Raw genomic sequence first — 15,364 nt, 5'->3', positions numbered from 1 at the left:
CTTACGGTTTTTAAATGTTGAAAAGTCTCTTTGCCTATCTTGGATTTCCATTCACACCAATTAGACTTTAGCCTTGGCTTCTAAATATCTTGAGGCGCACTGGCTGCAATGTTTGCAATTTCACCATCATACCTCTTTGGTGGTTTACTGATATTTGGCCTTGCAGAAGATCTTTTCTGTGGTTGAACTTCAACATTGCTAATCTCGGGCTTAGATATACCTTCTGCTGCTGACATGTCCAGTGACACATACTTGCTCTGCATATCAGCTTCCAACTTTTATTCAGTTTGCATTATTTGTTTTAAAATAACATCTCATGAGTTAACAATCTTTCTAGTATTTGGATTCCGCAATCTGTAACTTTTGCATGGTACATGTTTCTGTCTTTGAATCCAGCTTGTGACCATTCCTTTTTTGGTATATGTATGTGTGCAGTACTTACAAAGGTTCTGAGGGTATGCAGTCGGGAAACCGGCTGCCTTAATACTGACAGCGGCTTCCCAGCTGCTTTATCCCGGTATGGGATAAATGACCGGCATCTATATCTAGACACCTGTCATTTACCCGACACCGGGCGCAGCGAGCAGACAGCCATGGTGGGAGGGTTAGGTTTAGGGCACCCGGGGGTCTTAGGGTTAGGCACCCCCCGGGAGGGTTAAGGTTAGGCTAGGGGAAGGGGGGTTAGGGTTAGGCACCCCTGGGGGGAGGTTAGGGTTAGGCAGCAGAGAAGGGGGGTTAGGCACTTAGAGAGGGGATTAGGGGTAGGCACTTGAGGGGGAGGTTAGGGTTAGGCACCCCTAAGGAGGGTTAGGGTTAGGGGGTTAGGTTAGGTAAGTTTATACTTACCTTAGGGATGATCAGGATTTCCAGCACTGTCGGGCTTCCACTGCCGGGCTCTGCTGATCTGTCGGACTGCTGCTTCCGGGAATCGAACTGCCGGCCTTGCGGCAGCCGGGATGCCATACCGATTCCGTTCTGAGATATCTTACACTTGAATTTCTCTTTGACCATGCTTCAATAGGTGTTATGTCCTTTAGGACAACTGTAGGAAGATGATTCTTGAGATACACTGCTGTGGATGTGGCTTCCGCCCCAAATTGCTTTTCCAGGTCTGCATCCCTTAACATACATCTTGCTCTCTCTATTAGTGCATGTTTCACTAATTCATTCACACCATTTTGCTCAGTATATGGTCAATTGTTGCTCTATTCCATATTTATGAATAATTCTTCCACCTGTCTGTTGAGATATTCTCCAACATGATAAGATCTCAGAGTCTTGAGTCTGTAACCTGTGTGATTTTCTACAATTCTGCTTAATCTGCAATCTTTTTCACCACTTCAGTTTTTTACTGATGAAGTACACATTAGTCATCCATGTGAAGTCATCTATAAATGCCATAAAAATCTGTATTTGCTCAGACTTTTATTGGACCATACACACACATCTGACTATACTATTTCAAGTTGTTTTGTAACTCTGTTTTTTTATTTTGGAAATGGCTGGCTCCTTTGTTTTTCTGCAAAACAGCTCTCACATATGTTTTTTCTTTATCAACATTCATGTGACCATCCTGCTCTATAGCTTTTGAACACTGTCACATCCAAGATGACCATATCTTCTGTGCCAAAGTTCCAGTGACTCTGGCTTTGTTGTCATCATTGCATAACAATGATGTGTATCTAGGAGGTACAACTGCTGGCATCTTGTGCCTATAGCTATGATAAGTTTCTCACAAAGCACTTTCCTTTAGTGAAGTTAACTCTGTGGCCTCTCTGTTCCAGTACACCAATAGCGATAAGATTTGTTCACATTTCTGGTACATAAAGCACATGTTGGATCTCTGTGAATTTTGTTCTTGTTATAATTTTTAAGCATGCTTTAATTGTTTCAACTTTAGTTGCTATAAGAACTTGATTGCCAATGTCTTTGATAGTCTAATGCAGTGATGTCAAACTCAGGCCCCTTCAGCTGCAGTGGAACTACACATCACAGTATTTACTGTCACAGTTTTGCTATTAGGGCATGCTAAAACTGTGGCAGAGCATCCTGGGATATGTAGTTTCACTGCAGCTGAAGGGGCCCGAGTTTGACACCACTGGTCTAGTGATATGGTTACATTTGGTTTACTTAGTGAACCAATCCTTATTGCAGCTGAAATGCTTTGCTGCACCTGAATCGATAAATATTTTCTGAAGTTGTTTGTAACACTCAGAGCTGACTCATCTTTGCCATTGCATTTCTAGCTTTGGATAGGATTCAAATTCTTTTATTTGTACTCATTTTCTTTGTGACCTATCTTGTGACAATTACAAAACTTGAACTTAAATTTTCTGAAATGTTTACTTTTTGTATGTAATGCAGTATTCTCAGCAGTTAGATCACAGGTCAGTCATTCTTGAAACTGTAAAAACTTTGCTATGACTGTGGGCCTGATTCAGAATTGGGAATAGAGAGAGATATCTCTCTTAACTGGTCATCTTGGTGAAACCATGCTGCACTGCAGGTGGGGCAAATTTTAAATGTGCAGAGAGCTTTAGATATGGGAGGAGTGTTTCCAAACTGACATCTAAATTGTAGAGTAATAATAAAGCTGTGCAGTATTTGTGGGCTACATGCAAAAGCAGCCAGTATTTGCCCCACATGTAAAAAAATTATGTGTTGACACCCCTTGCATTGCAATTTGGTTGGTTCAGGTTCACAGTTGAGAGAGATATCTCACTCTATTCCCAAGTCTGAATCAGGCCTTGTGTCTGTTGTTAACTTTGCTGTGTTTCAGGTGTCAAGTTCTGCAGCATTGCTGTAGCAATCTCTTCATCATCCACTTGCACTCCAACAGTTGTTCTTTGCTGAGAGACAGACATCATTTTGTCTATATAAATACACTTTGGGCCAAAAACTGTTTTTTGGGGCACTCTAATACCCCTTTTCCACCAAATTTCCAGGTATGACCCAGAGTTGGAACAGAGTTCCTATCCGGGTCAGACTCGGAATTTAGCCTGCGCTGACTTGGGTTATTCCCGAGATGGCGCAGCTCACACCGGAGTCTGGTCTGCATAGACCCGGCTTTCCCGGCGTGAAAGTGGACGCTTGGAGATGACGTCATCTCCAAGCGCCACTGAAGCCGGACCAATCGGCCGGCTTGCAGCGCACTCCAGGTCATCGTGACCCGGAGTGCGCTGTTCTCACAGCAGGGTTTCACGGCTATGCCTGTGTTAAACCCTGCTATTTACCCGGCGATCCAACCCTCTCCCCGTTTACACCAGGGAGCTGCCTGGGTTAACCCTGCAATAACCCGGGTTTTAGCTTCGGTGTAAAAGGGGTATAAGACTGATTGAATATGTTGTAATTATATGTAATAGATAAAAAAGGAAATATAAACCTTAGCTTTTAATGGAAAGCCCTGTTTATAAAAGATTGATGATAGATACACTCAATACAAGAAAAATAACAAAATAAATGTGTCTAATCACATAATGATTGCTCAGATTCAAAAGGCGAAAATTTATTTTTTTATATACCTTAATAATGAGATTAATTGGTTTCTGACCAACAGGGATATAGACAGACACCGTCTAATTATGTCTCAAATTAACTAAGCAAATAATTCTTCTAGCTTATATGTCTTGATACAATATCCAACCTTATGCATAGGTGTGAGCCACTTGAAGTTGTTATACCCAAATTAAATAATTATACCAGAGAACGCATTATTATTGCTTACAAATTTTATAGATTAAATAATATATTGATTTATTGTACTGAAAATGTTGCATTAGTACTGATGCTATAACAAAATAGACAAAGTTTGATTGTATAATGTATACACTAGAAAAGTTATTCAGGTTCTGTAAATTATAATACATTCATCAATTGATGCCCCATTGCTGAAATAAAGAGGTTCAAGATCATTGCCTAATTTAACAGCCTTATTAATGAACATCGACTGAACAGATAATTGTTAGTCAATCTCCTAATTATTCAAAAGTGTATAAACACTACAACATTGCATGGTATAATCATCTCATGGACAAAATAGCAGTGGAGTTATTAAGCAGGTGGTGATGAATCACATCTCAAATAACCCCCTGCTCAACAAAATGTAAGCATAACAATTAATCATAGAATTCAACAGTAAAGTATATAATTCAGTGAGTCCATATGCAATAAGTCAATGGTAATTATTACAGTGTGATTTCATTATCTCTTAAGTTAGCTATAAAGTTTATCACAAATGGCTGTATAAAAAAGGACAACATAATTAGCTAACATGAATGGCAGCAACTAATAAATGATTCTACTTTACAGAGCATATAAGCATAATATATAATATATCTGCTAGAGAGCCAGCTGCAGCGTACTGATATCAGACAACTGAGATAGCCTGATGGAAAATAGAAAAGTCCAGGATAGAGAATGTGTCTCTCCACATCTGCTTTCCCTTGTCTGATGACATCGAACAAGGGATGAGAGAGTGCAGAGCACAGACCCCAGGAGAAACAACAGTGACAGCGCTTTTGCTGTCTGGGCACCCAGCCGTGTCGCTCCCATGTTATCATTCCGGCATGAGGTCAACGGCTTAGCCCAGATGAAAGAGCGCTAAGAAGGGGACAGTAAAAGTCCGTGGAACAAAAGCTTCAGGAGTGGTGTGTCAGTGATGCTGCTTGGAACAAGCAGACCGAAAGGGATGAACGTTTCGCCTGTAGGCGATCAGGTTGCTTAGCCTACAAGCGAAATACATGTCCTGTTCGGTGTCGGTCAGTATCCTAACCCTCTCCCTACCCTTAACCCTCCCTTCCCATTCCCTAAACCTAACCACCCCCCTAATACCTAAACCTAACCTCCCTGCACCCTAATCCTAACCCTCCCCATAGTGCCTAACCCCTAACCCTCTCCCTAATCCCTCTACTTATCTTTGGGATCCTGGCGGTCAGGATGCTGATATTCTTACAAGTGTGGTGGAGTCAGTTCTGCAAATCATCAAATAGGTTTTTAATTGATGCCACAAAACACTTTTTTGTTTCTGGTTCCTCTCCCGGTTGTGTCACAGTTGAGGCATGTCAGTCAACAACTTACTTCTTGTTGTTGGGAAAGCAATGCCTATATGAGTAAGATGAGAATAGGGTCATCCAACTGTTCAATTTGTCATGATCTTTGAAGATTTCTTTATACTACATTTTTTTTAGAAAAAAAAATTCTTCCATTGAAAAGCAGGTTTAATCTCATATTTAATTGATCTGGGATGCTGTTATTAAGACTCTTCTCATTGGTGGAAACCTCTTGTCTGGTCTGGGTAATATAACTTTGTTGCACTCTACAGCCAGGTCTCTCACAAAAAAGGGAGTAAGACATGGGTCAAAAAAAGGATACAGGACCATTGTCTAACAGAATTAATTTACATTCATTGACATTGCTGCAAACGTTGCCTACTATCAACAAACCCAATTTGAGTCTTTTTGTGAAGGGATCATTATGAGGGGAAAGTTTATATAACTCAGCATGTATCTGTATTCCAATATATGCTGTAGGGAATCAACCATTATGGCATAGATTAAATATATTTAAAATTATATTTATAGGAATATGATAAGACTTTATATACCAATTACTTTCTGTTTCAGGCCAGTTCTATTTTATTAATGAATGAAAATGTCCATTTCCTGTTAGGCTATTCCTTTATTTAATATTATTCAAACCAACACCATGTTGTAATATTATATTCCGCAGAATTATACACTCTAAAGGGAAATGCTAATGGTCAGCCCTGCGTCTTCCCCTTCAAGCATGACTCCAAGTGGTATGCGGACTGCACGCTTGCTGGAAGAGCTGATGGAAGGCTTTGGTGCTCTACAACTGCAGACTATGATAAAGACAAGTTATTTGGACTCTGTCCATCTAAAGGTAAGTGTAAATATTATATGCACTGATGCAGTGTGCTCTGATTAAAGACTGAGATTCACATATTTATACTAAGACGATAAGGAAAATTGAAGGCCTTACTTGTGGAAGATGATTGTATGTTTGCATACATGTCAGATCTGTCAGAGCCACTAACTTAATGGGTACAGCCAAATCCCATGTCTTATTTTTCTCATTACTTGCCTTGTGCCAAGGAAGTTCCTATAATAAATCAGCACATGCCCACTGTCTCTGGCAACAACCATTGGGGGACAGGAAAATGAAAAGAATTCCATGCCTACATTAATAATACCAAACCCTGATGGTGAGTAAGCAGGCAAAACAACAGCCAAGATCTGCCTGGCAAAGAACAGTACTAGCCAGAACAAAGCATTTATGTCAAATATTATGCTAGACATTATACTGGAGCCCCTTAGCCATATGAAATGTATTGTTCAGTAGGGGTGGCCATCGACCATCAATGGTTGCAGCCATCAATGGTCTATGACTGTGTTAGAGCTTTGGGCCTGATTCAGAGCCGGACGCTCTGACCAGAGCGCTCGCTCTGAATCATGGCCCTCCTCCATGAAAATGGAGCGTCCTCCTGGACGCTCGTATAGCTGTGGGTGACCACCCACAGCTATAGTGAGCGTCCATGATGATGGTCGCAATGGTCAAGACCATGTCGACCATCAGGCTTGCTACGGAGACCCTGCGGTAGGGTCTCGCTGCCGTAAGCCCTGGAGTGATTTTGACTCTATCAGAGCCAAAATCACCCCACTGACATCACTAGTGATGTCAGTGGGGCCAGCTTCAGACGGTAGGCGTTCCCATGGAAACGCCTTCGTTTGGCCGGCACGCCCACCAAAGGGGGCGTGCTGTCAATCAACATCGACAGCACGCCCCCTGTGGTGCGAGACCCGGAGCGACAGCTTGGCTGTCGCAGTCCGGGTCTCGCGCATGCGCACGACAGAGCTCCCTCCATCGTGCGCATGCGCAGTGGGGCAACATCGACCCGTTTGCGAGCATCCTTTGCTCGCGAATGGGTCTGAATGACCCCCTTTGTCTGTTTTGCATTGTCTCCATGAAGTATGAATTCCCTCCACCAGGGGTCGCTAGACCTCAGGTTATGTGATTTGCTGAACTGGATAGTTCCAGAGGTGCTGCTATTCCAATTTTGTTCTGTGACCAGGGCTCATGTGGTTTAAAACTAATTGCCATTATGTTTTGCACCTGACACCTGCCTATTTAGTCTGCCTGATCCCAGCACTCATTGCTAGGTCATCAGTGTTCTTTGTCTGTTCTGGTCTACCATGATGTTTCAATAATGTTTCTGCAATATTTCTGGATCCCTGTTCCTGTGTACACCAATGTTCTGGACTTTGTTTTGCTATAAACTCCTGTGAGCTTCTGTACCTGCCAAGTTAAAGGAACTCCTGCCACTCACCAATATTACTGGACTTGTTTCATGTACTGGACTTGTCTTCCTGTGAGCTCTTGTTGCTATAAAGTTAGTTGGTCGCGCAGGTCAAAGTCAATACAATTCCTAAAATAATTATTGTTGGTGTCTATGTAAGGAAGTAATATTGTCTACATACACAATATGTAAAGTAAAGGAAATATGTAGCTATACGGTGCACAGGACGGTTGGAAAAATTATTTTATTTTAAAACATAATTTTTAATTTAGTGTTTAAAATAAACCTTCAAGTAACACAGGAGCAAAATGTTTAAACTAAAGAGTGTGATAATAATGTTGTAAAATAGAATTAGATCACTGAACATTGTTTCATTTTGTATATCTAGATTGTCATATCACGTGTACACTTCACTAAAGCAAAACTTATTATATCTATTAAGTTAGCACAATGTAACATGGTGTCCTATGCTCGGGTATAATTTGGAAGGCAATAGAATATTTTAGCAACTGCTGTCCATGAGAGTATGCAGTTGTGTTTGCATTACCACCCACATCTGAATCAGGCCCACTGTTTTGACTACCCAATGGGAATGCCCAGAAGTAACCCAGAAGTAACTCATTGAAAGCTATGGGTGAAGCTCTGATTGGGATCATGGAAACAATTATCTCAGCCAATCATCGCGCCAACCATTGACTTACATGGAATTTACAGCGATTCTGATTTTTCATTCGTGAAAAACTGTACTTAGTTACAGTTTTTTTGTGACCGGCTTCATTCCAAGCTCAGTTTCAGATGCTCTCTTGCTGTTTCAACACCCTGGCCAGCTCCTATATAGCAGCTTGGGGAAGATTTTTTTTCTGTAATTTGATTAAAATCATCACTGCTCGGCTCCCATTAGTTACAGATGAATAGTTCATACACCTGAACCTTCCTTGATCAATGCTGTATAGAATAGTGAAAAACCCATCAAAATCCATCAAGTGGTTCAAGAGATTAGCATTTAGCCAAATTTGCTACTATATATATAATATATACAATATATATAGATATTGTAGTGAGTGAGAAGAAAAGAGTTACAACAGTGAATAGTTGCAAATAAGAAATAAAGTATTGCAGGCAGCAGCGTTGGTATTAAAACTTGCAAAATTTCCGAAATTCCCATATATATGGTTACTAATGTTATATAAAAATGTCTCTCAACAAACATTAAGCATAGATAGTCCCATGTGTGGAGCTAGACATGCCCCGTCAATGGCTCTCTGCATTGCCAGCTGTAATCTCCGTAAAACTAGTTTTCAAAAGTAGGCAAGTATGATTTGCACTTACCGTAAAATCCCTTTGACATATTTATTTTTATATATTCTTTTAATTATATTCTCTGGTGGCGATTCAACTCACTGCGCTGTTTAGTTGTACTAAAGATTTCTTCTAAAGTGCCGGCCACGTGGCTGTTTCCCAGCTTAGCCACATGGTCGCAGCTTAGCGTGGCGCTAACAGACGCATGGTCGACACTAGTCGGAGAATGCCAGTTACCGCGACTAAACAACCAAGTTAAGACTTGAGAGCCGGCGTTCTCTGACTTAACTACTTCCCAGCAGAGTAAACATCGCTGTTAATTTGAATAGCTCTGGGAGCTCCCTTCCGGCACTTTTCAATTCATGCTGAATTGCATTGCCCCCTCTGTGTGCATTTTGGTATCGCCTGTGTTGCCAATATTGTACAAAGCTCTCTAAAACTGTCCCATGGCTGATCTTTGTAACCAGTATCTGTAGCTGGGCCTGGAAAGCATAAACCTACAGCCTCCAGGTGTAAATGATGCAATATTCATCTGTGTTAAATACGAAATACATATAATACTAGTTAAAATTGAAAAGTCTATCTGCAGCATATTGTGTTGTGGGTGGGGGGGAGATGTACTAACCCTTCTAAGGTAAGTGGAGAAGTTTCCCATAGCATCCGAACTCACATTTATCAGGTACATTCTATAAAATGCTAGCTATCAGATGATTGGTTGCTACTGTATGGGCTACTTCTCCACTTGTCCTCTTTAGAATGTTTAGTACACCTTCCCCTATGTACTTAGGGCCTGATCATAAATGGACGCTACAGTATATTGATATTTATGCAGATTGAGTGTTTATTTGCCATTTTGCATGTGTGAAAGATGCGCCGCTCATGTGCAACGATTGCATTGCGATTACACTCACATAGAGGTTTTACTCGCAAAGTGCGTGACAGGTAGTCAGAGTTTAGGGGATGTAATGGGGGTGATTTGAAGAATGCAGGTGTGTTGGACCATTTAAACACTTTTTTTTCTGGGCGTCCACTGCACTCTTGCTCACTGCAGAAGAGCCCTCTGTGTGTCTGAAGATCTGCTATGCCCGTTTCCGGTTTTCTACTTAAATGGTGGATGTGAGATGTTTCAAGAGGAATAGATACGGTTTTTCGTGGTGGCAGCATTTGCAGGAAAAACTGAAGCAGGAATTTTCAATTGAGCTGACAACTTGCTGGAAAGGAGCTCTTTGCATTTCTTAAGATCTGTGTCTCGGGGAAAGAAAGACATTATGTACAATGTAAACCTAGGATCATGCATGGTTGCCAAAATGTAGTGATCCAATTGCAAGATTTTGGCAACTCTTTGGTCCTGGCGAAACAAATAAAGAAGTTGATTTACAAGTCCAACATACTAAGCAAAATCACTTAATTTAATCTCCTCCTTCAGTTTCTCTAACTGCTTTTCCAGTAGTTTTAATAAAGGAATCACCTGACTCAAGCTGGCTGTGTCTGAACTCACTTAATTAGTTAATACTTCAAATGGTTTCAGTAGCTTGCATGAAACAGAGAGTATTTTCCAGTCTGCTGAGCTAAGGTACATTTCCCCTCCTCTCCCTATGTTATGGTTTGTTGTGTAGGTTTTGGATGGCTTGTTGCTATTCCTTTATTCGCTGAAGCATATAAAGGGTGGAATTCCACCTGGTCAATAGCTCTTGCTTCAGTTGATGGCATAAAATTTTCCTTTCCTTGTAGCTGCTGCAATCTTTTACATGCGTTTGCTGAATTCTAAAATAGTCCTGAATTTTTTCTGGACACAGACAGCATCTCCTGCATGCCCCTTTAATTTCTTAATCATTGTTGAACCACCAAGTTTATTGGGTGACCAAAACATGGGATGTTTTCAAATTCACCCAGTTTAAATGTTCTCACACTGTTACATGCGTTTTAGGAAAGGGACAATCCTGAAGACAGTCATAGCAGGGTAAGATGTTATGACATCTCTGAGTTTTTCTAACAGGGTGACACCAGTATGTCTCTTAGTGAAACCGGTGATACAGAGAGTTGCCTGTCTGTGAATGAGCTGTCATTGTGTTATATGCTGCTGATAAAGGTGATACACCCAGCCAGTGGGCTATCACAGTTATGTAATCTTTCGTTTGACCAGTTCTGCTTTCTACTAGTTTTCTTTTAACGTCTTGGTACAGATGATGAATTGCTGTTCATGAACAAATTCAAGATGGAATTTGGTAGCGGTGACACAGGACCTCAATTAACTGTCATAAACCACATGCATTTGATGGCGGATATTGGATACAGATCTAATGCTAGCATAGCTACCATGGCTTCAGTGATCCACTATTCAACTTGATGGCAGCTTTCCTACTTGTTTCCAATTGCAAAGGATTGTTTCAGTCAATTTTTTTAAATTACTAGTCTTCTTGGTCCTCTTCTGTGATGAAGACACCCCTGGCAGTAGCAGCAACCCTAGCGTGCAAGGATTCTTCTGGGGAATCCTGGATAGGAGAGGAGTCAGTTAGCCTTTGCAAATTGAATGCAGGATGACTACCTCTGATCATTAATGAGGATATTAGTGATGAAGGAGTTGGCAGTGGAGATTGCATGAGCTGGGATCTAGCTGAGAGCTAGGAGCTAGCTGATGCTGGACTGTTTGTTAATAATTTACCAGACTTTTTCAGCTTTTTCCAAAAACTTTGCATGAACTAACTGCAAATGACTTAACAGGTAGGAGGTTCCTAGGTGGTTAACGTCCTTACCTCTATTTTCTTTGGCATCACAAATGGTACAGATGGGCAGACAAATGTTGTCAAGATTTGGGTAAATATGTCTATTGCCCAGGCATTATAATGGCCTTCTATTTATCATGGGCAAGAACTGCTGCCACTGGTAACTGACTGACTATGACACAAACAACATCCTCATCAGTGTCAGATGCACAAATATTGAACCCACCCTGGGGCACTTCCACAGTAGCATCCTCAATTCCTATGTCACTATCTGTACTTGTGCAGAGTGTGCAGAAATGGTAGAAGGAGGCTTCTCAAACAGAACCATGTCAGAATGTCAGGGTTGAGGGTGTTTAAGATCTCCTCTTTGTAGTGGACTGCATCATCCATTTGCACTACCGAGTCCACAGACCTGTACTCCATTTCTGCCCATTTGACAAGTTTTAAAGTAGAGTGTCATTAATGATGGTAACTATTTTGTTCTTGAGGGTCAGAATGGCATGCTTGCACAGCCAGTAAAGGACTTTTTTGGATATCAATGATATCAAGGTAAATCCTGGCTGTGAGATCTGCTAGGGTCTTCACTACTGTGCCTAGGCCTGCAGGGATGGTCACCTTTCCCTCGGACTCAGGATAATCTCTATACCATATTTTAAGTAGGAGTTTGAAGAATTACCCAGCAGAGGCATCGCCCCTCAAGTGGATCATCATGTTCTTCCTAAAGGAAAGAGTTTCCAGATGAGGGACCACAGATATGATGCCTTGATGCATGCCTTACTTCATCAGCTCGAGTTCCCCTCAGAACTACTGGCAGAGTCTACCAGAACTCTCCAGCTAGCAACACAGATACACCTCCCATCACTCCATCATTGACTGTGATGTCTTCGAGTGTTCTGCACAGTGCCTCAATATCCCCCTTGTGCACCATGATACTCTCATCCCAGACAATGAGCTTACAATTCCACAGCAGCAGCACTTAAGCCCTGTTGCTTTGTACCTCCATCACCTTGGTCAAGAAGAAACATTTAACCTCTTTTCAGCCCCTTAGGAGTTGAATTTCAAAAAAGCCCTGCTTAGAGGGTGCCTACATCATGGAATGCATATACTCCCTGAATTACATGTTTCTAGGTCTAGGGGTTTGGGGTGGGCATTGATGAGTCAGTGAGTCAGGACATTTGACTTTATAGATCAAGATCACAGCGCCTGAACACACACACAGTGCCTCATAGTGCCCCTAGTAATGGTGGTACCCTACTGATGTTATATATTTTTTGAGTACACAAGTTTTATAATTTAATATTTGTTTCTGAACACACAACAAACTGCCTCACAGTATAAGCAAGGTGGCACCCTAATAATGACTTTATAGTTTTTAGCATACAAGTTTAATATTAAAATTTCTGAACAGTGCCTGAACACACAACAAACTCCCTCACAGTGCCCATAGTATAAGCCGGGTGGCACCCTTATGGTAATGATGACGTTATAATAGGGTTCTATAAAAAAAAGTGGCCCAGTAGGCTTATTAAGTAACACAGGGACTGATTCAGAACTGGACGCTAAGCCGCGTTCGCTCGCCACGGGCGATTGTCGCCCGTCTGTGTCAATATGCGCATGTGGGTGTCACTCACTGCGCTTGGAAATGTGCGCTCGTAGTACACAGACTGGACACTACTGTGAGTGACAGATAGTGCCGTTTGTGAGTGGTAACATGGGAAGGTGCTTGTGAACAGGGGAGTGGTGCTGCAAACACAGGCTTGTCTGGGCATCAAAACGACATTTAATGGGCATCCATGATTAGCATGGAAGCATCATTGTATACGTCACCTGGTTAGATTTCAGCCTGCAGTGATCGCAGTGGTTGCGGTGGGGTAGAGTCTACCTCAAGGGCTGCATGCAGCTCCGATGGTTCTCGATGGTACTGGAGATGACGTGGGCTAAGAAAGAAAAATGGGCGTCTTTACACCGGCGTGCTTTCACTCTGCCGTCGCTCTCTAAGACATAGGGGGCATCCTTATACCTGGCCGTGCGATTGCTGAATTTGCATACCCGCCCCGTGATGGCAGCGAAAGTACTCAGCTTAGCGTCCGGGACTGAATCACCTCCACAGTGCTGCAGTCAACCCCTATAGTGTTTTTGTGCCTTACAGAGCTGCAGTAGCACATGGTGCCTCTACAGTGCCCATTAAATACAGTGCTACTAATTTATTTCTTTATTTTTAAAAAAATGTTCACCGGTAGGATTTGTTGTTTGTAACAAACAACCACAACACAGTGCTGAAGTCCACTTCTATGGCTTTATTGTTCCTCAAAGTGCTGCGGCCAGCCCACACTATACACAGCCCCTGCCTTCAGTGCTCCTTATCTTTTTTCTATTGTGTACAAACTAAGGGCCTTATTCAGACCCGCTCGCAAGCGCTAGGCGCTCGCAAGCGGGTCGATGTTTGGCCACTGCACATGCGCATGTCGGAGCCGGCTCCGACGTACGCATGCGTGAGACCAGGCTAGCGATGATCACACCGTCGCTATGGGTCCTGCACCAAAGGGGGCGAGCTGTCGAAGGAGATTGATAGCTCGCCCCATTTGGGAGGCGGGGAGGGGGGGGTGGCTGGGAAAACGGAGGCATTCCTTTAGGAACACCTCCGTTTGTGATCGGCCGCACTGACATCAGCAGTGATGTCAGTGGGGAGCTTCCTGCTTAATCAGAGCAGGAAGCTCCCTGGGGCTTGCGGTTGCCGAGACCCAACCTTAGGGTCTCGTCGCAAGCCCCGATGGTCGCGATGGTCTTGACCATCGCGACCATCAACCTGGTTGCTCGCTAGAGCTGTGGGTGGTAACCCACAGCTTAGCTAGCGACCAGGAGGCCGCACTTAAAAAGTTAAGCGGCCGCCCTCATTCAGAGATAGCGATCGCTTCTTGCGCCTGCCTCTGAATGAGGGCCTAGGTGCCTCTATACTACCCACACACTCTCCCTCAGTCTCCAGTGTGAAATGGCGCCAGATCACGAGGGAGGGACTTTAATGTGTAATCCAAAACATGCTGGGTCCTATGCCGGTAAGATTACGTCTTCCCTCGTTTTCAGATCTAAAAATCTGTAGTCAGCATTGAAATTGATGCAAATAGTTATTTGAATGTAATATAGGAAATATATACAACAATTGCGCTCCACATTAGAAAGGGGCAGCTTGAGAAAGAAGGTGACTTTCACACGTCAGTTTTACAATACAAGAAAGCAAAAAAAATCTCTTCACGCGTTTCCACCTCTGATGAGCTCTTTATCAAGGTATATACCCTGATAAAGACCTCAGCAAAGGTGGAAACGCATTGGTTTTATGGTGATGACATTTGAAGTACCATTCACAGTGACATTAATATATATATAAAAATCTTGGACTTAGTGGTGTGAAATCACCATAAACTGACTTTCATTGCTACATAATTGGACTAGTGAAGAGATATCTTTCCCATTAGGTGCGCTTGAGATAATTTTTTTTGCTTTCTAGTTATTTGAATGTATACATGTACAAGTCAGTTCACTTACGTTATTTATGGATCAGAGTTAAAGTACATTTAACAGGCTATAACGAGGTGCATTGATCTCATATGGGCTTGGGTAATAATATTATTATTATATTTTATTTATATGGTGCCACAAGGAGCCCGCAGTGCCATACAAAGTACATAAACAGTAACAGTATGAATAAAACAATTAAAACGTGAGTCACGGTGCAACACATTGAAGGACATGGACAAGGTTTATAAACTTTACTGCAATAGTAGTCATAAGCAGCAGGGCAACAGAACCCAAAGGTTTGGTGCCATTGTTGGCAGTGGGGATGAGATGATGGTCTAATTGAGGGAATTAAAAGCACATAAGGGAAGAGGGGCCTGCTCGTGAGATTCCGGCGAGTCGTCCTGTGCAATCATTAACTTTACATCAGTCACCTTCATTTTTATATTTCATTAGCCATTAGTAACCCCTTTGCTGTGGACTTCAAGTGGGGCTTTCGATTCTGTGTGATGTTGTT

At 42.2% G+C, this 15,364-nt stretch overlaps 1 pseudogene; it reads left to right on the top strand.

Annotated features, from left to right (window-relative positions):
* LOC148517456 (macrophage mannose receptor 1-like) overlaps positions 1-15,364 on the top strand; it is a 268,777-nt pseudogene that overhangs the window by 21,917 nt on the left and 231,496 nt on the right.

Source organism: Taudactylus pleione, unplaced genomic scaffold, assembly GCF_031769625.1.
Source record: "Taudactylus pleione unplaced genomic scaffold, aTauple2 ptg000216l, whole genome shotgun sequence".
NCBI classification, from domain to species: domain Eukaryota; kingdom Metazoa; phylum Chordata; class Amphibia; order Anura; family Myobatrachidae; genus Taudactylus; species Taudactylus pleione.
The sequence above is the reverse complement of the archived record's forward strand: the minus strand, read 5'-3'. Positions and strand labels throughout refer to the sequence as shown.